The sequence below is a fragment of the Eublepharis macularius genome, chromosome 5 (assembly GCF_028583425.1).
Source record: "Eublepharis macularius isolate TG4126 chromosome 5, MPM_Emac_v1.0, whole genome shotgun sequence".
NCBI classification, from domain to species: Eukaryota; Metazoa; Chordata; class Lepidosauria; order Squamata; family Eublepharidae; genus Eublepharis; species Eublepharis macularius.
Genome location: NC_072794.1, coordinates 36,214,251 through 36,239,023, shown reverse-complemented (window position 1 = coordinate 36,239,023; position 24,773 = coordinate 36,214,251). Strand labels below are relative to the sequence as shown.

The 24,773-nt window shown below is 42.7% G+C and overlaps 1 protein-coding gene across 1 annotated transcript in view; it reads left to right on the top strand.

The window, feature by feature from the left end:
* The window catches only part of BRINP3 (BMP/retinoic acid inducible neural specific 3), a 396,972-nt gene that overhangs the window by 159,106 nt on the left and 213,093 nt on the right, over positions 1-24,773 (top strand). The window lies entirely within an intron of this gene.

Genomic DNA, 24,773 nt, shown 5'->3' with positions numbered 1-24,773 from the left:
ATAACATTTTTCTGGGTTCAATATCTTTTGCATCTCTTAATGTACTTTTGTCCAATATCTTCTTGCCTTCTTCTTGCTTTTGAATAGTTTTTAATGATTTCTTAATCCGTAAGTAGTCATTCCTTCCTTGGTGTCTATTGTCTCCAACTTTATATGTCTTCTGTTCAGATTTATAATCCAGTCTGATATCCAAACTAATGCAACCGCTTGGCAGTACAGTTTGATATTTGGTACCACCAGCCCACCTTGACATTTTTCATCTTCTAATATTTTAAGTCTTATTCTTGGTTTCTTCCTGTTCTATACAAACTCATTTATCCTTTTCTGCCAGTTCTTTAAAATCTTTTCATCTATACGGATTGGCAGCATTTGGAACAAAAAGTTTAATTTTGGTAATATATTCATTTTAACAGCAGAGATTCTCCCCAGCCATGAGATACAACAGGTGGAAGATTAGGCTGAATAATTAATTGTTCCAGAGCCACTTAACAGTACTGTTCTAGGCAGACCCTTATAAGCTTTGTGGCTTCAATGGCAATAGGAGTGTGCAACTCTACATAGAATGAATTAGTAATCTTCATATATGAGTAGTATTGCCAGGTCCCCTTACCCTCCCAGTGGGGGAGGAGAAACCAGCACTCACCTTTAGGAGTTCCTTGGGCATGCACAAAGTGCACACACACTCCTGGCTTGGCACAATAATGTCATTTCTGGGAGTGATGTCATCATGCAGGCCCCAGGTGTGCTCCCAGGCTTCACACTGAGCAAATTCAGGCCCCAAATGGGCCAATTCTTTAAGAACTGACCTGACATGAAGCCCGAGAGCACTTCTGGGGCCTGTGTGATGACATCACTCCTGGGAGTGAGGTAATTGTGTTGTGCTGGGAGAGCATTCCAGGAGGCTCATTCCTGTGTCTTTTCCCCCACTGGCAAGGTGTTGGCACGAGGAAGGGGCTGGGAGCTGGGATCCCCTGCCACCACCAGGAGATCAGCAACCCTATATGTGAGTTGAAATTTAACCCAGGCTTTCCCGTCTTACATCCACCTCTACCCATACAGGCTGTCCCATTCATGCAACCATTCTCTATCTGATATCTCTGATATGATTGTTTCTCATGGCTGAGGAAGCAAATGTTACATTTATTTTGTGTCAGTTAGCAAGATTCCATTGATAAGGGAATAGTTTCTAAGCCCTCTGCAATTTGTTTTATAAAAATGCACTCCCCATAGGTAGAATTTTTAGACTTTCTGAAAGTCCTTTTGAAAAGAAATGCTGAAATGCTTGTTTGCTTTTCTTTTTTCAGAAACCACTGTGTATAATTTCTGCCCTAGTACAATTATATTCTTTTATCTATTCAAAGCTCTCTTCACATTTCCTCCATTTCGTTCCTTATTGCTGATTTGACAGCAAAGAGACTTGGAAGTGACAGATACTCGTTCTAGATAAAGAGCATTTTTGAGAAGATAATGTAATTTTTTTCAATAGAGTGTCATTCAAGGGACAGTATTTGAAGTCCTGTTCCAGAGTTAAAACCTCAAAGGCAGACTTTTAGATAATCAGATTTTTAGAAGGCTGTTTTGGTATTGTAAATGTAACAAAATGTGACTGGTCAGTCATGTGTTATGAACACATATACTGTAGCCCTGAAACATAAGTGCACCAATAAGCATTTGGAGGGACAGTATTGTGTAGTGGTTAGAGTGTGAGATTAGGATGTGGGTGAATAGGTTCGATTCCTCAAAGTCACAGTCTATCTGTGACTTTGGACTAATCATCAGCTCATATCATCACCTAATCAGCTTACTTACTATTGGGAATATATATTTAGTTTGGTTTAGTTTAGTAACTTAGCAGAGTAACATAGCAGAGTTATTTAGTTAGAAGTGTTTAAACCCTTCAAAACGTACTAATTAATTAATCTTCAGACAAAATCATAGAAAGATACAACTTACAGTTTATTGTTGTACATTTCTTCCATAGCAGTATCTTGTAGTAGAAGGGAAAGATCCTAATCTAAAGAGTTACATTCCCTATTCTAATACCACAGCCTGAAAATTAGGCAGCGAGGTTGTAGGTGTGGGTTTGTGGACAAAAGAATCTCCATAGAGGAGCATGGAGGATTTATATCCTTCCTCTTGGAAGACCATGTGGAGAGAGAGAGATTTCCCAAGCGGCACAGAGGCAAGAGAGGAAGAGTCAGTAGACATTCCCCTTAGACAAGAGAGTGGCAGATTGCTAGACTAATGCATTACATTCAGAGAGACATGCAGCGCCCCCCAGTGTCCAAAGGCAGGCTGAGTCACCTATTCTAACACTTAAGGAGTGTCAAGGGAATAAAATGGAGGAGGCGAGAACTATGTGCCTCTTCCTGAGCTATTTAGGTGAAAAGAGGGATAAAAATAGTTGGATGGTTTTGATAGCTGACCTTCAAAACATGACATCAGAAGGCTATTTTTTAATGTTTGGCATTGGAAGGACTACTTTTAGAAACCATCTCATGATAACATTTGTATGGAAAAAAATCATGATAGAACTAGTTTATCCCATCAAGATTCAAGATCCATCAAATGAGGATGCACAAGAAGAGCTCTCCCTATTTGAAATAAAAGTGTTATTTCATTTCAAATAGGTTGAGTTCTAGACACCTCTTGTACAAGGTTGTAAACTTCTAGATGGGGCCTCCAGACTACAGAAATCAGTTCTGCTGGAGGAAATGGCTGCTTTGAAGGGCAGGCTGCATGGTATTAAACCCTGCTGAGATCCTTCCCTTACCCAAATCCCACCCTCCCAAGCTTCCATCACCAAATCTCCAGGAATTTTCTAACTTGGAGTTGGCAATTTTACTTTTGTATTTGTTTCATGTAGATGGTGTCTTTGTTTCTTGGGGTAGCCCTATCACTTTGGTTACTCTTTTGAGTGAATCATTCCAGAATGTCTGGCTGAGGCAGAAGAATGGAAGACCGAAGATGAGAACGTACAAAAGACTACCTCATGGGTTCAATGGCTGAAATGGTTCTCTCTTGTGGAGGTTTCTATACAGCAAGTTATTGCTATGGAGCAGCCCACATTTGATTTGCCAGATTTTTTTTCTTGTGCCACCACAAATTTTAAATAAAAGTTTTGATAGCACACACACAACATCCACAACATGTGTAACAAGTAGCTGCATAATAATGGCCACTAATCCCAAAAAGTCACCCACAGTGTGGAACCATTTATTTGCTGAATCTTATATGAAGATGGTTTAGTGAGTTTTAAATTCCATAAATATGTGAAATAGTACAATTTTATATGTTAACCAAGTTATAAATGATGCATTTATGCTGTTAAACCGGCAAAGTTTAGGCTTTGTAAGAAACCAAGTATTACATGTTTCAATTTTCCCCACAATTTCCATTTATTCCATTGCTTAAACATTTCTAGAAATCATACATCTTTAGCTTTTCCTCCTCCAGCAAAATATCTGAGGAACTTTGAGGGAAGCCAGATTTTTTCAAAGATAGAGGTACCTGTGCTTGTGTATTCTATTCCACACATTCCAAAATTGTCTCTGTTATAAAAGAATAAAATGTGCACTCAGAATAACACAGGCCCAGCTGTGTGGTTAGGATGAGGATTTAAGGAAAGTAACATCTCAGAATTTGAGGGAAGTAACATCCCAGAATTTGCCCTTTTGGCCAAGCTATGAAGTGTTGAAGTGGATAATTTCTAATTTCCCTCCTTGATGCTTTCACTATGCTATCTAGACTTTTGAGAGGAATGATCAAAAGCAGGCTTAGAGGGAAACTTTGAGCATGCACACCTGATTTCTGATTAAGCTGGAGAGTCCCAGGCTACAGGAACATCTGAAAACTGTTAGACTGGACTGTCAAACTGCTAAGGTAAAAGCCAGACCATGTAAGGCTGTGCCAGCCCAGGATGCTCCAGCTTGAAACCATTTCTAGGACTAGGAAGTTGAAATCTTTCGTAACTATAGGATTAGCTAGCAAGATGCCTTTTTCATATTTTATTTCTAATATTCTACCTAACTCATCTGCTGATTGTTCCTAGCTACCTGTACTTTCTAGGTTTATTTGTTACAACATACTCACAATTTTTGAATTTAACTATCTCCTTAAAGAAATCCTATCTACATTATGCCAAGCTGCTCTGTTAGGCAACCAAGGCTCTGTTAGGTGCTGAAAGGGGAGGGGGAAAACAATTCCCAGAAGCTCCATCTCATCCTTATGAACTGTCATGCCTCAGGTGGGGTGAGCCACCTTATGCTGCCACCACTCTGGGATTTAGGGTCCCTTGGGAAGGCCCAGAGTACCCTCCCAACCCTTCTGACCTCTGTAGCTTGGCCAATAAATAGGCATGAGGACCCAGCAGAGTTACAACAAACAAAAGGATTTATTTACAAGGAGGTCAGTTAATATCAAATAAACAAACAAGGTGCATTAGCAACAATAGATGGGTGAAAGTAAAATAAACAAAAGGCCCTATCGCAACTGAACTCACTGTCCCTCTGTTTGCTAGGCCTGTCTTCTCACCCTACTTGGGTGAGGGCCTCTCTCCCTACCAGAAACCTCTGGCCTGCTACCTGGGAGAAATAACTCAGGCTTTTTTCCTCCCAGACTTATATAGCACCACCCCCTTGTGTTCTGATTGCCCAAAAAGGGAGCCAAAATGGCCCAGGGGCTCCTGGGAAGTGTAGACAGGCCTACACCCACTGCTAACAGGCTTCTGAGGCCTTGCTAGGCCTTCCTGGCACAGCCAGATCATGACATGAACACACACACAAACGAACATTTTAGTGTACAAGACAGCCAGGATAAAAGCATGAAGGGAGGGATTCTCTTGTTGATGACAGCTACTACTGGAGTAATAAACCCAGAAGAAAGGGAAGTAGGGAAGAACCATACACTGAACATGAATCAGCAGTATGATGCCTCAGAGAAAAGGTGAATGTGATTTTGTGCTGCATCAATACAAATATAGTGTCTGGATCACATGTTGTAATTTTATTCTGCTCTGGTTAGACCTCACTTGGAGCACTGTATTCAGTTTGGGGCACTGCTGTTTAAGAAGGATGTTGACAAGCTGGAACATGTGCAAAGGAGAGCTACAAAGATGAGGAAGTGTCTCAAGACCAAGTTCTATGAGAAAAGGTTGAAGGAGTTGGATATGTTGGATATGTGTAGCCTGGAGAGGAGACAACTAAGAAATGATGTGATAGCCATCTTCAACTATTAGAAGGTCTGTCACATAGAGGATGGAGTGGAATTGTTTTGTCACCTATGTGATATGTGCAGACAGAGGGTTCCAGAGACACCATCTCTTGGTTGGAATGGCTACAGCTTTATTGATTTACAGCTGGGTGGAGCATTGGCCAGGCATATGGGCACGGATCCCCGTTGGCATCGGCAGGCCCTGGTGCTGACTTGATGCATAACTCGTTGGTATCAGCAGGCCCTGGTGCTGATCCAATGCATAACTCACCAGCCCACTTTGCTGGTCTACCACGGCAAGCGTTGTTCCACTGCCAGCCATGCTAGGCAGCCCTTGCCTCCCAATTCACCGGGGTGAACTGGCTGCCTATCCCACTCACCTGTTTTGGATCCAGCCCAATGCCTCAAAATCACCACAGGAAGCAGGCCAGAGGCCTGATTCCTGCCAATGCTCCAACTGCTGTGTAAAGTTGGAGCCCCCCCTCAAGTGGTTCCTGATGTCGACCCCCAGAAGAAGGTGAAAAAAAACCCCAAGAGGCCTGGCCAATTTGGATCTTGTGGGAAAAATTTCTTCCTGGCCCCTGCAGGCGACCAGCTCAATGGGTCCTGGAAGTCTCGACCGCAACCACCCAGGGGCCCAACAGCATCTCCCTCTTGCTCACCAACCCTTGCCTTGGTGTTGCCATCTCCTGCCGATGGATCTTCCAGAATAGCGCTGACCACGTTGCTGGCCAGGAAGAGGAAATGAACTTTCTACCTCTTCTGTCTCAGCCACACCTCCACCTCTTTCTTGCCCTCAATGCGAACACAGCCCATAGGCAAGTCTGTGAGCTTCTTTTGTTACTCCAGAGGATTGGATCAGAAGCAATACGATAAAATTAAACCAAAAAAAGTTTTCAACTAAACATCAGGAAAATTTCCTTATGGTAAGAGCCTCAGTGGAACAGGCTTCTTTGGGAGGTGGTAGGCTCTCCTTCTTTGGAGGTTTTTAAGCAGGCTGTTAGGATAGTTATCTCATCTGTCATCAAGGCTGATTCTATGACACGAGATGAGCTTAAGCAGATCATTAGTGGGAGGCCAGGAAGGGATGAGCCAGTGTTTTTTTCTGTGCTGATCACTATTCTGAGGTCAGGGAGGAATTTTTCTCCAGGCCAGACTGGCCAGGGGCCTGGAGGTTTTTAGCCTTTCTTTGAGCATTGAGCCAAGGTCACTGGGGGAGTGGACATTGTGTAGGGAATTGGATTAGATGACCCTTGGGGTCCCTTCCAGCTCTTATCATTTTATGATTCTGAGAAAGAGTTTTTCAACAGCCATACCCTCTTGGTTCTTGGGAAAGGATCTATTCAGGGCAGAAACCTTGAAGAGTGAGGCAGTTGGGGCAGCTGAGGACCACAACGGCATTTGAAACAGACTCACGATTTACCTAAAGCAAAATTTGACACAAATATGGATGTTCCCCTTAAGGGATTTTGGAAAAAAATAATACACAGGACAGGACTTCACTATCATTAATGAGGTTTCTTGGGTGGGTGGGGGGCAGCGGGGAGGGACGTCTCCAATTCCTGCTTATAATACAGTTGCTAAAGTATAGACCTGATTTTGACCATAAGACAATTGTTGCATTTGTTTAGGGAATGTAATTGTGTGCGTGTATGTGCAGATAAATGACATAAAATCTCCTCTGAATCTGTACAATACCCTGGTCCAGTAATGAGGTGGAGAGGCTCAGGCTTGTTTTTCTGTTTTTTTTTACTGAGGGAGGCCTGCTGGGACGGAGCGGTCATGCCCCTGCTTTAGGTAGATGCTGGGAACAGCTTCTTCAGAAAACCTACTGATGGGCCAAGACAATATATCTGGTAGCTAATTTTTCTGTAGGTATGTGGTGCAACTGTTTTGATTAAAATGGAGCAAAATCTATTCACCTCTTGCTGCACGAGATGAGAGAATCACAGCAAGACCAACATAATTTTCCTGAGAGAATATATCCTGCCTGATTATTTGAAGTTTCATTTCACGCTTTTCTCTCTGGTTCTTATTAATTCCTACATAATTTCAGTTGGCACTGGTTTTACTGCTACAGTATGTCAGCATTTCCATTGTGAACCACCTTTTTAATGGGAATATAGCTCATCTCTACAGCATGTTCTCTATACATAATATTGGCACATACAGGATTATAACAGAGTAATGGGGAAATAATGAGCTCTTGCTTTGCTTTTTCCTTTCCTTTAAAAGTACTTTGCTTCTTTTGAAGTCATAGACAGCAAAAATGCTTGTTTGATCCAGGCCATCCCAAACTATTCGGTCAAGTCTTATGCAAACATTTGTATTGTTAATTTAATAAAATATTGGTTTTATTTCATTGCTTTCTAATTTTGTAACTCAGTTTTATTGCACTATTTATTGTATGCATTATGTCTTTCTTTATTCCATTTTTAAAAATAATCCACTTGAATCTCAATGACAAATGCATAAATCAGGGGTCCCCAACCTTTTTGAGTCTTCAGGCACCACTGGAATTATGACACTGGGTGCAACCACAAACTGGCTGCCACAGGAGGCAGAGCCAGTCAAAAAATGGCTGCCACAGGAAGCAGAGCTAAACACAAAATAACAGGGAGCGAGGTTATGCATAACTATAATAGTCACTCTTCAACATTTCATGAAGTAGTTCTGCTTAACAGGATGCCTTTTTATCTGCACAGTCAAATATCAGTCAGAAACCCTGTTGCTCGGAAGCCGTACTTGGTCCCACCCACTTTATAAAAACACTTGGCTTTTATAAAACTACCAGGAAACATATTGGTGGGCACTGTGGTGCCCATGGGAACCATGTTGGGGACCCCTGAATTAAGTAAATAAATAAATATATTATAGAAGCAGCAGAACTTTCTATTCGTGCAAGGAGCTTTCCACTGGTGCACGTAACTTTTCTCTGGCAGAAGAAGACTGCCTGTGGAAAGCTCCTTGTGCTGGACTAAGGCTTCACTGCCACTGGAATGGATTTATAGCATTCAACCCAGTGTTCTCTTATCCAAAATCGTAAACCTACTCAAATATAGGAGTACAGATAAGGATGGAATATCAATTGATGTATTTGTCAATAATAAGGGTAAACAAAATCTTGAAAATATACAAAAAGTGACAAATATACTGCAATTTGAGCTTTAGATGTTTGTTCTGATTTATTTTTAGATGTGAAACTCACTTTTCCAATAAAATCAGGTATTTCTGTTGAAATGAGCATTATTAATCACACTATTCCTTTGTATGGCACACAGAGCACAGTGTAATAGTCAACCCAGAATGAAATTACTGAACTCCAGAAGAGAAAAACGTAGAAACCTGATCAGATGAACAGAATAAACAACGTGATTTCTTGGTTCACTGATGATTTCAAAACATTTATGTCTCTTTGATATAGTCTGCACCCCCATGTGATTCCCTTTGTTTTGTTTTCAGTTCACTGTGATGGGGAAAAAATGTTCAAACTCAGATTTAGCTCTCATGTGGAGGCTCCATTCGTGCAGTGAATACTGATGTGCAGTCTCTGCTGAGTACAACACTAGCCCATATGCTTCCAGAGGTGATTACAGGAAAAAAGAAGGGGAAAGACCGGGTCTTAAGACCATGTGAATTTCCAAGATGTAAATTGTAGCAGATTAAACAAGGTTTAGGTTGGATCAATTTAATGGTATCCTTGGTCTAGGATGATGGATGGCTTCATGCGGTTAAACTTCCTGGTGTGTGTATCCTATAGAACCCCTCAGTAAAGATATGTAACGTAATTGTTTGACAGGGAAAGTTTTTGGGAGGTTCTTTGCAACCGCTGCAGGATTACTGATGTCCATCTGAAGATACGAGTTCTAACCATGTATGCTTACAAGTGCTTTAGACTTGGTTGTTGTTGATTCTTCAGGTTTACTGCAGATCCTTTAGTGGAAGATGTTGGCTACAAAAGATTAAATCCCAATACATGCTGGAAACAAAACACATAGGCTAGCATTGCAAATAACCTTAGATGTAGCATGCAAACAGATTTACAACCTCCTCAGCCTGGGGTGTATCTGTACTTAAAATGGTAATGCTAAACTGTTGCCTTGTTTTCTTATATATTGATCTTTTCTCATGGAATTGTCTGTCCAATTTTTAGCTTATTCTGAAAGTGATGTTGTAGTTTGAAATGTATGGGAATATCAAAATAATATTTCAGCTATATTCTCTGCCTTTTATTACTGTTGGTAGTGAAGAGATCTGTCTTTTGAGGCAATGTGTACTAGAGATGTGCAAAGTGGGAATTAGTATCTCTCTCTCGTTAACATAGGGTAGTGGCTAAAATAGCAAGATCCCTTCTGTGAATTCACTCTGGTTATGAAAGGACTGGATTCAATACGACACCATTCCAAAATCACATATTATAAGGTTCACTGATATTACTGAGGATGTGTATGTCCTAAGCAACATATTTTAGGACTCAGTTATAAAAATAATGGACATGTACTAGGGATGCCAGCCAAGCACAGGAGGTAGTGGGACAGAGATTTGCAAACAGGCATCACGCTGATGCCACAACATCAATTCTGGTGAAAACCTGGAAGTGATGTCATTGTGTTGGCACAATGATCCAGGATTCCCCTGAAACGTTCAGTTTGCTCCCCCCCACACACAGTCATTTACCCCACACTGCTCTGCTGATTGACAGCAGGCATCTATGGCTGAAGAATGCGAGGTCTCCTACAATAGTGGGAGACCTGGCCTACCTTAACTGGTCCCCAATGTTAATTCCAGCATTTGAGGGATCTTCCTTAACCCAGAAGAAAGTGGAACATGCTAACAGAATTCCTTCATGCTTTCTCAATTCTTCTTGAATGCTCCATGGAAAGTACTATTGCTGGAGATGTTGGACCTAGCATTAAGAGGCATTCTCTTAATTCCTCTTTACCCAGTTTCTCCCTGAAATTCAGCAATTGGTTTATTTCCTCCTTTTTAGGAATTTGGAGTCTGTTTCTTATCAGTTCTGTTTTGATCGAAGTGAAATTCAAAGAGCGGTAGAAGGGGAGGTTATACAAAATTTCAGAATTTAACTCTGTAGATGTTAAGAGGCAGGGACGGAATGTCCTCCCAAACCTTCTCATCCTACTGCACAAGCACCCCCCGCTTGTTGTCAACATAAAACAACAGCAAAGCTTGAAGTTATAAAAGAAGATATTGATTTCTCTCCAAAGAGAAGTCAAAGAGAAATGGCAGAGATAAAAGAGAGAAAAAGAGGACTCAATGGCAATATCTAACAAAGAGAATTTTGGAAAAAATAAATTCTTCTCTCTATAACATTGGGACAGTTTGGCCGTTGACTACTCTTGGGACTCTTGCTAATCCTCAACTCACTACTTTCTGGATCCAACCTGATACCCAGTACACAAGAACAGCTGTCAGATTTGCTATAAAATGTTACTGTATTTTAAATATATAATCTTTGCTCCTCAAGAGACTCAGCCCAGCATTTTCCTCCTTGCACCAAATTTGAGGCACAAGATCGGAGTTTTCCAAGAATAAGTGCCTTGTGATGGATTTAGTGATTTCTTTGGCACAAACTCTTCCTCAGAATTTCTGTTTTCCTGTGTTTCTCTGCCTGAAGTTAAAGGTACGGCAATTGCAGTAATATCATGGCAACTGATTGTTAAAAATGGTGGATACAAAGTCATTTCGTAAAAGTATAAAATTGTATGGATAAAAAAAATAGGCATAATGGAAAGAAAATACTTTTCAGCTTTGAAATCGCTCCCTTAAAATGGAAAGAGGAAAGTAAAGATTTTTTTTTTTTATTCCAGAAGAAAATTGAGTGTCATCTTTGTCAGCATGTGGGCAGCTGAGTTCATTCCCTAAGTAGGCCATTCTCTCAGCTCTCCTGGTTATCTTGGGAAGAATTATTGTATTTTGGATTATTTACATTTTTTTGACAGATGGGAAGACATGGAATAATTAAGGTAAGAAACTTGCTTCATTTTTCTTTGCATATAGGAACTATGGATTGGATCCCATATGCATAGCTGAGGCTGTGCAGTAAGTGAGGAACATTCCTTGGATGAAGTATAGTTCGGCTGCACTTGGTGACTGGTGTTCTGTGTGCTGTAGCACAATCAGTGGTTGGTTCTGCTTATTTTATTGGTTGCATACATTTATTTCAGGATACAAGGATCACAAGTGCAAATGTATTGCAAAATACAAGGCTAAGTGACTATTGGAACTGTTTCAAAAATAACCTCCTGCTTGTTCAATATTTTTTTTTCAAGTGAAAGGACACCTTAAGATCCAAGCCTGTGAATGGAAGGAATTCATAGAATGGATGTCTTATAGGACTGCCAGTCACCCAGTGGGGGCAAGGGATCTCCCACTCCCAGCCTTTCCACACACCCCCCCACACACTTATCTGGCTGGTGGGGGCAAAAGGCATGTGAATGAGCCTCCCAGGGAGTGATGTCATTGAACTAGCTGCAGGAATGCTCCTGCATTTTTCTTGGGGCCAATTTGGACCCCAAATGAACCAATTCTTAAGAAATCAGCCCCGTGCAAAGTGTGGAAACATTCCCACAGACAGCGCAATGATGTCACTCCCAGAAGCAATGTCATTGCATTGGTGCCAGGAAGTGTGTCTACAAGGAAGATCAGGTAAATGCCAGGTCACTCTCCACCTCTTTGGAGAGTAAAGGGACTTAGCAACCCTAATATCTTCTGCTGCCACCACTCCCCCATAACTATGCCTAAAGGCCAGACTTTTCATATGTGGTATATATAGCAGTAACAAGAAAGGGAAATAGGCAGAAATCACTGCAATGCACTTTCTTGTGCAAGCTCTTCATCCATTCATGCATGTGCACAAAGGAGGGGGGTGACTTCTGTCAATTTCCCCTCAAATTGCAGCCACCTACATTACATTCTTTTCCATTCCATTCAAATGGCATATGCGGATTGTGTAAAGATCCTGTGTTCATAATTCACAGGATCCAACTGTGAAAATATACACTACAGACCTCGATGGACCAATAGATGAGCTTGATGTAAGGCAGCTTCATGTTTTCATGTGTCCTGGTATGGTGGCAAAGGCAGAAGGCCAGTTTCTAAATAAAGCCTGGAGATTCCAAAAGCCTGTCAATCACAGTGGCCAATATTGATTATCGCAATACATTCTGTCTCTGAAGAGGCTTTTGAAGCTGGTCCAGACAGTCCATGGAAGTTCTGTTAGGTGAAAGTTCAACCCCACTTGGGAAATTCCTGGAGTATTGGGATTGTTCTTAGGGAGAGTGGAGTTTCAGGAGGGGAGGGAGCTCAATGGGGAAGTGATTCTATATAGTCCACCCTCTAAGTCTGCCATTTTCTCCAAGGGAACTGATCTCACTTGCAGAGAGAATGGAATATAAACTTAATAAAATAAAAAAATAAAAATAAAAACTGATTTTCATTCCTTTCAGAACTCCTGTTATCAAACGATCTTGAGCAATAGCTAATAGACTAATAATTTCTAAAGGAAAATATGCTAGACAGAAATTTAGCAACCAACAAGGTTATATTTGGATCACTATCCAGCATAAGATAGGGAAGAAATTCCCCCTGAAAAATATTAAGCGGAGCACAAGTGAAAAGATGTAAAATCCAATGATTCCTAAAAACAGTAAAAAGAGGACATTCCAATATTTTATGAGAAAAAATGTCAATTTTATCCCCAATACAAGAACAAAGGTGATCTGAATATGGAATATGATAAAATCTGTCATTCAGTAGTTCAGAGGGGTTCGCATACAATCAAATGAGGGCAAATGCTGAAGATAATGAAAAGCCACTAAATTTCTCATGTAGGATGGTAAGGACCATGGAGGTAGGATACCAAGAAATTGGGTCAAGCAGACTGTACTATTGTAATCAAGGTCGATAAGATGATGCTTAACAGTAGATACGGTTTCTGATTTGCTCTACACAAGAGTGTCTTTGGTTGCAAGCCCCAACTGTTGTAACCTGGCACCAACAATCTTCATCCAAGTGGAATAGTAAACATCTTGTTTAAGAAAAGACAAGCAAACCTTCTGTTTCTGTGGCAAATATGGTCTTCATTCTTAAGTTAAAAGCTCTGAGCCATGCTCTAGCTTCAGCCCTGAGAGATACATTTGAGACACATTGAGGACTGCCTATTATCTTCTTACTATACAATTGAGTAAGCATGTTTAAGACAACTCACTTTATACCCTGGTGCACCACCAGAGGGTGCTGCCACGGAGGGAAGCCTAGGCAAGGCACCATGTCCCTCCAGAAAACGTGCCATGGAAGCCCAGGCTGGGATCAGGATGGGAGCAGGTGGCAATGCCTGCCTTCCACATTCAGCCAGCTGGTATTAGGAGTGAGGCAAGTGGCAATGCCCACCACCCAACCTAATCCAGCTGATATTACGAGTGGAGAAGGTGGGAATGCCCAACCCCTGCCTTTGCCAGCTGATATTAGGAGTGGAGCAAGTAGAAATGCCCACCCTCACCTTAACACAGCTGGTATCAGAAGCGGAGAAGGTGGCAATGCCCTCCCCCTGCCTTAACCCAGCTGGTATTATGAGCGGAGCAGATGGAATTTCCACTCTTCTTTAACACAGCTGTTATTAGGAGCAGAGCAAGTGGATATGCCACCCCTGACCGAAAACCAGCTGGTATTAGGAATGGATCACTTGGTGATGCTCACCTCCTCCTTTACCCTTCTGGGATTAGAAGCAGAGCAGGTGGCAATGCCCGCCCTCCTTCACTCGACTGGGATCAGGAGTGGAGCAGGTGACAATGCCCCCCTGCCTTATCCCAGCTGGTATTAAGAGTGGAGCAGGTGGCAATGCCCACCCCCATCTTAACCCAGCTGGGATCAGGAGCAGATCAGATGGCAATACCCGCCCTCCTTCACTCAACTGGGATCAGGAGTGGAGCAGGAGGCAATGCCCCCCCTGCCTTATCCCAGCTGGTATTAGGAGTAGAGCAGGTGGCAATGCCCTCCCCTACCTTAACCCAGCTGATATTAGTGGCGGAGCAGGTGGCAATGCCCACCCCTGCCGTCACCCATTTAGGATCAGGAGTGGAGCAGGTGGCAATGCCCTTCTTCCCTTCACCCAGCTGGGATAAGGAGCAGAGCAGGTGGCAATGCCCATCCTCTTCCACCTACTGGAATAAGCCACTGAGCAGGTGACAATACTCACCCTTTCTTCACTCTGCCGGCGTCAGGAGCCAAGCATGCAGCAATGTCTGTCCCCCTTCAACCTTCTGGAATCAGAAGCAGAGCAGATGGCAATGCCTGCACCCCTTTCACCTGTCAGGATCAGGCACGGAGCAGGCAGCAATGCCTGTTTCTCCCTTGACCCAGCGGGGAGCAGGCGGCAATGCCTGCCCCCCTTCACCCAGCCATAGTTAGGCGCAGAACAGGAGGTAATGCCCCCCCTTTACCCAGCATGTATCATGCATGGAGCAGGTAGCAAAGCCCACCACCCCTTCACATGCCCAAGATCAGGCAGATCAAGTGTGGAGTAGATGACAATGCCCACCCCCCTCCTTCACCAGCTGGAATCAGTAACGGAGGAGGAGCGAATGCCTGCCTGCCCACTCTCCCCTTTCTAGAGCCCATTATATTTTTCCCACAATGGGCTTTGTTGCTAGTCCTACATATAAATTGGCAAGGGGATGATCAAAAAATTCTGTAATCACCAAGATCCAAATAGCAACACCATAAAGTAGCTGTGGAATTATTTTTGAATTGAATACCTAAATTGCGCCTGGAATATATATTCCCCCTTGTAGAAAAAGAAGCGAGCTATTGCTCCAGCCATAGGCTTAATCTTATTCAGTACAAATTTAAGCTGAGAGAGCCAAGACAAGTTTGAGGAGAAAACAATTCCCAAATAACAAAACCTCTTAACTTGCTCAATATCAGAATTTGCTGCAGTCCATTTGGAGAGACCTAAGTTGCCATTGGAGAAAACCAAGATGTTAGATTTGTTGTAATTTATTTGCAAGTCTCCATCTAGGCAATAATTTGAAAAACATCTCAATAGTCTCTCAAGGCCAATCTTAGTTCGAGATATAAGGACTAAATCATCAGCATAGAATAACAATGGTAATTCTTTCAATGTCAGGCTGGGGGCATGAAACTCTGGAGATGAAAGGCACAACATCAGATCATTTTTATATAGGCTGAAAAGAAATGGGGCAAGAAAACAACCTTGCCTAAGCCTTTCATCAAAGCTGAAGCCTTGTGAAAGTTTCCCTTTTCTAGCGCAGTGAACCTGGTCGGTGGTATTAATATATAATATTTTAATTAACCAGAGTAGTCTTTTATCAACTGTTGAGCCATCCAGTTTCTCCCATAGCTTTGTCCTGGTCACTGAGTCAAAAATGCTCTTGAGGTTCATAATGGCAACATACAGCTTTCCACTAGGGGAGGCTGTATACTTTTCTGTTAAATAAGCAAGAGTTAAACAGTGATCAATGGTGGAAAATCCTCTCCTAAAGCCAGTTTGTTCCCAGTCTAAGATCTTGTTGGTCTAAATCCAGTCCAGTACTCTTTGACATAAAAAAGAGTATAATTTCTCAAGCAATGACAGAAGGATAATTGGACAATAATTAGCAGGATCAAGCCTGTCACTCTTTTTAAAGATTGGCACAATTTTGGAAAACCAAAGGAACTGATACCCATAGTTCAGAGACAAGTTGTAATTCCAGGAGAACTCCAGGTTCCACCTGGAGGTTGGCAACTCTTAGTCACAGGTAATTGAAACACTAGAGTCCCTGATGTGGACGAAAACAGCTGAAACAGCTACTGGGTCTGTGTACATATAGCTCTGTCTGTTCATGTAACAGCAGTACTGAGTGATTAGCTGTTCAGGAGGGGAATTGTGGAGTAGTATTTAATCTTTCCCCAAACAATGCAGATTTTCTTACATCCCTGGTAACAGGTTTCCTGTGGCATTATACTGGGGCATACATATTTTGATCTATTGTTCCCTGTCCTTCCCTGTTGCTTTCCTTGAATATTTTCATGCTGATTGTTTTTTGCGACATAACAGCATAGTAGAGACGTAATTTGAAACTTCTTTTCCTTCACCTAAATCGTGTTGTATATGCACAAGCTTCTATTTCCTTGTGTTACAAATGCATTAACAAGGATTCCTGAATCCAAGCTGATAGTGAGAAGACAAATTGCTCTATTACATGTTTCTATTCCCTCCTTCCACTAAGTTGCTTAGGACAATATACATCATTCTCTTCGCCTTTTTATCTTTTTAACAATCCTGTGAGATAAGTTAGGCTGAGAACCAAACCAGACACGACAGCAGGAGTTCCATTCATAGATTCCCCCCCCTTCAAATATCAAAGAAACAGGGACATGATTCCAAGCAAGACCGTGATACAAGAAGAGTTAAACCTCCTCCAGTTCTGTTTTCACAATCTGAAATGGTTCTTCAGAGCTGTTACTTACCTCTTTGGGGCACTCATACAGATGCCCATATGTTTGCATGTTGTCCTAGTGAGCTAAATAGGATATCAGACTCCCCCTGCTCCATTTCATTATCTTGGGCTGTGGCACCCTCCAGCATCTCCTTTTTCAGTCCAGTCACAGATGATCCTCAGGCTCTGGAGAGGAGGGGGTTATCAGAGATCACTACCAGCTCTCTTCCTCTTGCCATCTGCCTCTCTCCAAAGCTCCCTGGGAGTGGTTTGCCCATCCTCCTTGGTTGGTGTTGCCACTGCCAGTCCCCTGCTAGGGGCAGGGGATCTCCCACTCCCACTGTCCAGCCCCCTGTCCCTGCTTACCTGGCCAGAGGGAGAAAAGGTGGGCAAATGCACCTCCCAGGACTTGCTCCCAGGAAGTGCAGCACATTCACGTGCACTGTACTAGGCTAATTTCAGCCCAAAATTTGGCCTGCTGTTGAGCACAGGAGCATTCCAGGGCCCATTGTGCCACCCCAGCACTGTTCCCATTCTCCGCAGCGAGCCAATTTCATCCTGAAACAGGTCCAATTCAGCCCCTAATGCATCGAAATCAGCCCTCTGAGGAGTGCAGAAGCACTCCAGGGCCCATTACACCACTCCTGCAGTGCTCTCGCTCTCTGCAGTGGGCCTATTTTGGCCTGGACCAGGCCTGATTTGGCCCTAAATGGAACAAATTGGCCTGCTGCAGAGTGTGGGAATGCCACTTCCCAGATACCTGTAAGGTGAGTGCCAGGTCTCCAACTTCCTGTCCGGAGGGTAAGGGGACCTGACAACCCTACCCTTGATTCTCCATGGGCCAGCCTAATAAAGTATTATCTGGGGATGAGCTGTTCCCCAATGCTGTCTCTTCAGGGGTAGGCCAGAATCTGGGCCTGTGGACCACTGGCTCATCACTTTGCAGATGTTTAATTGCTGCTATGCCTGCCTTCCAGGCCTCAGAAGGCCCCTGCTACTGCCGGCCTCCTCCACTGACTGGTTTCCAGGTTCAGTGTTCTGCTTAAGTTCTGCCTCCCAGGCCTGTAAAGCTCTGAGGGCACTGTTGGTACTCCTCTAGGCTTATCTCCCTTGCTCCTTTTCCCATAGCTCCTGGTCAGGCTGGCTATCTCTGAGGTGCCTGGGTGAGAAAGCCACATGCTGAAGGTTCTTTTGGTGTATCTGAGTGTAGAGTGGGGCTGCCACCCTCCATACACTGGACTTCTGAGGACTTTTCAGGCAAGATGGGAAAATGGTGTTTGAAGAAAGTTGTAACTCTATTACAACACAGTTCCAATCAAAATCAAGCCTCCATATGCTTATTATTTGAAGTAAGAAATGCTGCAAGCACTGAACTCACAGAGTCACAATTTATTTGACCCTGCGCAGGAGTGACGGGCACAAAGTCATGCCAAAGGCTTTGAGGCTGGTTATTGGAACCTGAGTCTCTCCAGTCTTATTCCAATGATCTACAACAACTTTGATTATTCAGACTGAAAGGTTCATCTCATCATACCCCTGTAATCAAGTTGCCAACTTCAGGCTTGAGATTTGGGAGTGGAGCCTAGAAAGGGCAGAGTAAGGGGAAGGGAGGGAACTCAGTAATGTGTAATGCTTTTTAGTCCATTCTTCAAAGGAGCCATTTCATCCAGGGGAATTGCTGTCTGTTCTCAGGAGATCAGTTGTCATTCCAGGAGAACTCCAGGCCCCACATAGAGGATCAGAACCCTACTGTTGCATAATAATTTTTAAAAAGCTGAACAGTGCAATGAAACAGTATGATTTGAGCACAATGACATCTTAGAAACCAACAGGATTTTCAGAGTGCAATCTTTCAAGAATCAAATCTCCCAGCCCCTTCGGGAGGCAATGGCTTCCTGAAGCTACCATGACTGTGGGACAGACAACACATCTGTTTTTTGTCTGCTGGAGAGATAATCTCCAGCCATTCATCACTCTTAGCAGAGAATGATGGGAAGATAACCATTTGTGCCTCATTTGGTCAGTTCGACGGAAGAATTTACTGCCTGGACCATGGTGGGTTGGGGTCTGAATGTTGTAGTTTCGAGGACCGGGAACATCACTTAAGCTGTGCTGGAGTGAAGGATGACCGCCTCCCAATCTTAATCTACTACATTTTCTCATTGAGTTTCTAACTACAGTCTGGAACCTGCAACACAGAAGGAAGTTTATACGGCTGAGAAACAGTCTCTCGTCTAATTTGAATGTGCTTTTTATATTGAAAAATAAGCAAGGAAATGAATATACGCAGGAGCTTGGTTTATTTATATTGGAAAAAAGAAAGATTTAAACGGACGTAGGGTGACTCTTTGCTGTGTTTGTTGAAGGATATGTTTTGTCTTAGCAAGTGTAAACGTTTGGCCTGGGGAAGGCGAAAAGCAATGTGAAGGAGAAAAACTCTGAAGGCAGATAAGCTGGGGTTACAACATAACTCACCCTGAAAAGTCTCTGTCTCTTTTTCCTGCAAATATTTTACATTCCTGACTATAAAACTCTGGTCTAATAACATTACCTCCTGGATTTATGAGAAACAACACTATGAAACTGGACTTTTATGCTTCAAAATAATTTGACTTTTCCAGAGTTTAAGAGAGAAGGAATTGACTTTGTGAGACCAAAGAAAGAAAAGATGAAGGTATTAGGCAAAGAATGGCTGAGGTATTTGCTGGCTTTTTATAGCTATATATACCCAAAGAGAGGAAATGGAATGCACAAAGTTTATACCAGATTTGCAACCTAAAATAAATTAACAAGAGAAGTCATAATCCAGGTTGTGAAGAAAGTTATTATAAAATGGAGGGGGGGGGGGGTAATTATCCTTGAAAAAGTAGAAGGAAAAAGGAATATCCTAGACCAGAAGGAGAAGAGGAACAAGAACAGAACAGTTATGAGGACTTGAGCAGAGAACTTTGGGTATAAATAAATAATGGATGAACAGAAAACATGTGGGCCCCAAATTTATTGTGTTAAATTCCTAAGGAGAACTCCCTATAAAATTATTGATGATATTTGCTTTTAGATAAAATAGTAAAAAGGACTAAAGGTATGTAAATTAAAGACTGGAAAGGGGAATAGAAGGAAGGATTATTTTATTCCTTGGTGGAATGGAGGGGTAACAAAATGAAAAAAAATGGCTATAATTATATATGTTAATGAGAATTTTAAAGACCAATTTATTGTCAGGAGGACTGAAATTTTATATTTTGGGAAATATGGATAAAATATTTGGGAAAAGAGCATGTTTTTTATGTCATACGGGAAAATAATGAAATAGTTTATTTACTGTCAGTGGAGGGATTGGATTGAAAAAATGTGGGTTTTAGTTGAGACAGCCAAACTCATAGCTGTAAAGAGAAATAAAAGTATTGTTCATATACATTGCAGATTGGAAACCCTTGATGACTCTCTGGGAATGTAGAAGAAAAATGAACTAATGATTGGTGTAAGTAAGAATAAGGAGCTGGGATGTTAAGGAGACTATATTAATTAGATCATAAGCTGATTGATGTGAAGAGGATGAAGTGACGTAGGGGAAAAACTGTAATGACTAGTAATAATACTATTAAGCTAATTTACACACACACACACACACACACACCCGATTTGGAATGAAGAGGCAGACACAAGAGTTGGGAACTAAAGGGCCGTTTTATTAAATTACAACATAACTGTCAACATGGCAAGGGCCTAACTAGTGGTATTTTTCTGGCACCACAAAAATGGAATCATAACTGCCTGCCTCTGTTTTGGAAATGGTGATGTCGGAAATTGCATGAAAGAAGCTGTCAGCGTCCCGTGAGTGGGGCACTATTTTTAAGATGTGGGGAAACGGCCAATGATTAAAAGCTCTCTTTTTTCTAAAAAAAATCTTGTTGGTTTCTAAGGTGTCACTGGAATCAAATCTTGCTATTCTACTGCAAACTAATGTGGCTACCTAAAATTATCTTAGTGCAATGAAATTACACCCCCCCCCCCCAGTAACAGCAATAGTGGAAGGTGATAAAAGTAAGAACATACTAACAGCCCTGCTGGATAAGACCAAACATCCTGTTTTCTGCAATAGTTTGACTGATGCTTCTTATCTGGAAAGCTCACAAATGAGGCTTGAAGGCAATAACTGGCACAATTTTCCCTCCCCTAGCAACCAATATCCAGAGGGATATTTCTGTTGGGTAATCACAGCAACTGATTGTAAAAAAAAAGTGAGCTTTTTGTTTAGCCTTCATGGCTAATAATGCTTGATAGACCTCTCTCTTCTATGAATTCAGAATCAGGACTGTGCTTTCATGCTTTGCTGGAAACCTCTATGGAGCTCAGGATATTGGACCTTTGATCAGATCCAGCAAGGCTCTTCTTATATTCTGATTTTATCTTCTCTCTCTGATGAAAGCGAAGAAAAACCCTCAATTCCTCCACTAGAAACCTGTCTGTGTGACTGAGAAAAGACCTCAGTTGAAATATTGTGTTTATTTAAAATCTTTTAGCCAGGTACGTCAATGAAGATGGAGAGCTTTGTTTAAAATGCTGACCTGGGGCAGTAGCATTTAGAAAACAAGCTCATTGAGCATGATTTGAGATTAGCTTGAAAAGCTAACCCAAAGGGGGGCTAGAGGAGCACAAATAATCACTCATATCTGCTTTCAGTAGACAAGCTTGTGTTTTATTCCCTCAGGTACTTGGCAAATTTGATATTCTTTTGAAGGATTTTTATAGACATTGTAATATATGCAACAAATGCGTAAGTGGACCAAAAACTGAAAACATTCTGATAACCACACGTGGTAGACTGTCACAAGCAAAAACTGTGGCAGGGTGTATGTGTGTTGAATGCTCAGAAGGCCACAAGACATGGAGTATAGGCTGCATTTGGCTTGGTGGGTTACATGCTGTGCAGGGTTGTCCTAGCTTTAGTTATCAATTTTTATTTTATTTCATTTATACCCTGCCTTTCTCCCCAGCGGGGACCCAAAGTGGCTTACATCCTTAACCTCTCCTCCATTTTTTCCTCATGACAAGCCCTGCAAGGTAAGTTAGTCTGAGGGCCAAGCTACACATGACGAATGACACTTGAACGGCAAGTGGATTGTGTGGAGGGCAAGTGAACAGGGAGAAATACACTTGCCGTTCAAGTGTCATTCGTCATGTGTAGCTTGGCCCTGAGAGTTTTCAACTGGCCCAAGGTCACCCAGAGAGCTTCCATGGCAGAGTGGGGAATCAAACCCGGGTCTCCAGTCGCTCAAGCCACTACACCACACCAAGCGTACATTTTTTTAAAATGATATGCTGAGTGATCTCCAACCTATTCATTCACATCGGCAGTTTGCAAAGTGTGTTCAGAGGGAAGTTGTGATATAGTCTTGTTAGAATGGGGGAGGGGTAGAGTAATTGAATTAGTACTGAGGGAGAGGCTTTGAAATGGAACTGATGAAGGGAAGTGACACTGGAGTATTACTTATATGAATAAGTTGAGGGGTACATGTATTTTGGTGTTGCTTGACTCCCACGGCTAAGGTTGCCTGTGGAATTATAACCCTCTGAGATTCTTCCCCTCCCCAGACTCCATCACTAGATCTCCAGAAATTTCCCAGCCCAGAGCTGGCAACCTCACCACAACACAAACAAATAATAAACCAATGGAAGTATGCATCACAGGGTGAAAAATTATTCAGAAAATGCGGCTATCCCAGCAGCAGCGTAGCTGCTTGAGCTGGGAGCCGATCGTTGCAGCCCCACCCGGAGGAAAGGAGACAGGCTCTCTTCCTGGGCATCCAAGGCTTTGGCTGGGGGTGGAGCCATGAGCGTTTTGCAGGCGGCTCTGCTTTCCCCCGGCCGCAGTTGCTAAATGCACTCAGCCCACCCACCTCTCCCTGTTTTTAGTGCAGGATTAGCCAGCTGCTGTGGCAGAGCCAGGTAGGCATTTTTTACCTTTTTTCCCTGATTGGCTAGGGGGAAATGGTTTTTTTAGCCTACTTTGCACTAATGGCAGTGTTGAGGCATTTGAGTGGTGGTGCTGTTTGGTTATGTCACTGGCAGGAGAGTTTTGGGAATAGGGTGCGGGCCGGTGAGCACCCAGTGGCGCTTCCCCAGGGGTGGGGAACAGGGTCTGCCATTAGTGTGGTAAGCTGGTGACGGCTACCATAGCACAGGCAGGTACCTGCGGAGATCCCCAGGCACAAGGCCTTCCCTCATTCTGTATGGCTGGGATGTTAGGTGCTTGATGGGGGGATCCCTTGCCTGGCTGGCCGGGTTGCAGCCATTCAAGGGATGGCCTACACCCAGGGCTTTGGGGCTTGCCCAGGCAGGTCAAGGCGAAAGTCCGGAGTTGAGCCCGTGGCTTGACCTGTACCGCTTAGTTGGCCCTTGCCTAGTTTATGTTAATGGCCGTTTTAATAAACGGCCCTTTAATTCCAAGCCTGTGTCTGTCTCTTCATTCCAGCTGAGGTTGCAACATGCCCTTTCCCCAGTGCAGGTCAGCCTTAGGTAGACCGTGGTGGTATAATTCCTTGTGGCACTTCCATTCTTTTGGCCACGTACTGCTGTCAGGCCCTTCATCTGATAAGGTAGGCTGAGCATCTGTCTCTACAAGATCCTTCTCGGTGGTGGCCCCTGTGCCACCTCTGCAGCAAGTAAGAAACTTTCCCAGACTTCTTGTGTTCTGGGGATGTGGTAAAATAGTGCTTTTAAAGAGAAAGTTTAGGCATCCTTGAGTATATATGGTGACACCTATATGGACAAGTATTATGTTTGGAGGGGCAGACTTGCTTATAGTAATTAGCATCAAGTGTTTATGTTTTCTGGGTGTTATACTTTTTGTTTTATTGGTGTATTAATTTTTTTAACGTATATTGTTACTTGCCTTGGATCTCACATTGGTGTGGGAGAAAAGTAGGCTATACATATGTTAATAATTGATGTAAAAATAATATCAGGCCTCTGATAACCAAGCTTTGGCACCTAGGAACTACAGGAAGATGAGTACTCAACCAAGGCAGAAGTTAAGTCCAAGATGGCAAGCAGTGTTTTCCAGCTGGAAATGACATTGTAATGCTGTGTGATAAAGTTTTCTCCTGCCCCCTGCCACCCCACTGAGTGTGGTAGGGGATGAGGAAGTGGGGAAATGGTAACTTGGGATTGACCCCCAAGAGTCAGCTGACCAGATATCTAGGTACAGCTGGGTCTACATCTAAGATGATATCTGAATCTCAGATCCCAGCCTGACATGCTCACAGTGGATACAAAGTGGCAGTGGTGCAGTAGATAAAGCACTGGAGCCTAGTGGCTGGCAATTTGAGACCCATATTGGCACCTTGCACTGGCTGTGCAAAGAAGTTCCTCAAGAGATTTGACAAGATAATGTGGAAAAGGTTCTCTGAAGTTAGAATGTTTTAAAACTACAAACCTACATAGCATGCAGTGAAGATGAGATTTTCTTTTCAGCCACTTTTTCTTTTAACCGTCCTTATGTTCTCCTCATGGTAATATGGAATTGAAACACAGTGGGCAAGGGAGGAGTGGAGGACAGAACTGAATTTTTTGCATGTTTCTGTCTGTTCCTGAACAATTGCTTTGCTGGCCCAACTAGGACCAGTACCATCTGAGGGACAAAATACAATTCAGGGAACGGTTTTTGAGGAGCCTGTAACTTTCCATTTGTGGAACAGACCTCAAATGCCTAGAATCAGCATTAGGAAGCCCTAGCTTTTCTCAATCTTTTGGGAAGTCCCTGCTGAGAACCACAAAGAGACCCTGGAAAAAGATTCCTTCTTAACTACCCCTCTCGCATTTAAAGGAGAATGAGAGAGAAGATTCCCCCACCCATCATCAGCAGAGGATCATCTTCTCTAGGAAACTGGAATTGCTCACCTTAATTCTTCACTTCATTAGAAAGCATACGAAGTGTTCTGTTGCTGAAGGAGAGCACTTGTTATCATTTCAAGATAACAAAGAGTTAAATTTAGTTCTTACAGACTTTTGGAGAGGTTCCTAGTTATTGCTAGTCCTGGGAGTAGACATAGGTATGAACTGCATTACGAACTTCAAAAACCCACGAAATTGGCGATCGCACGA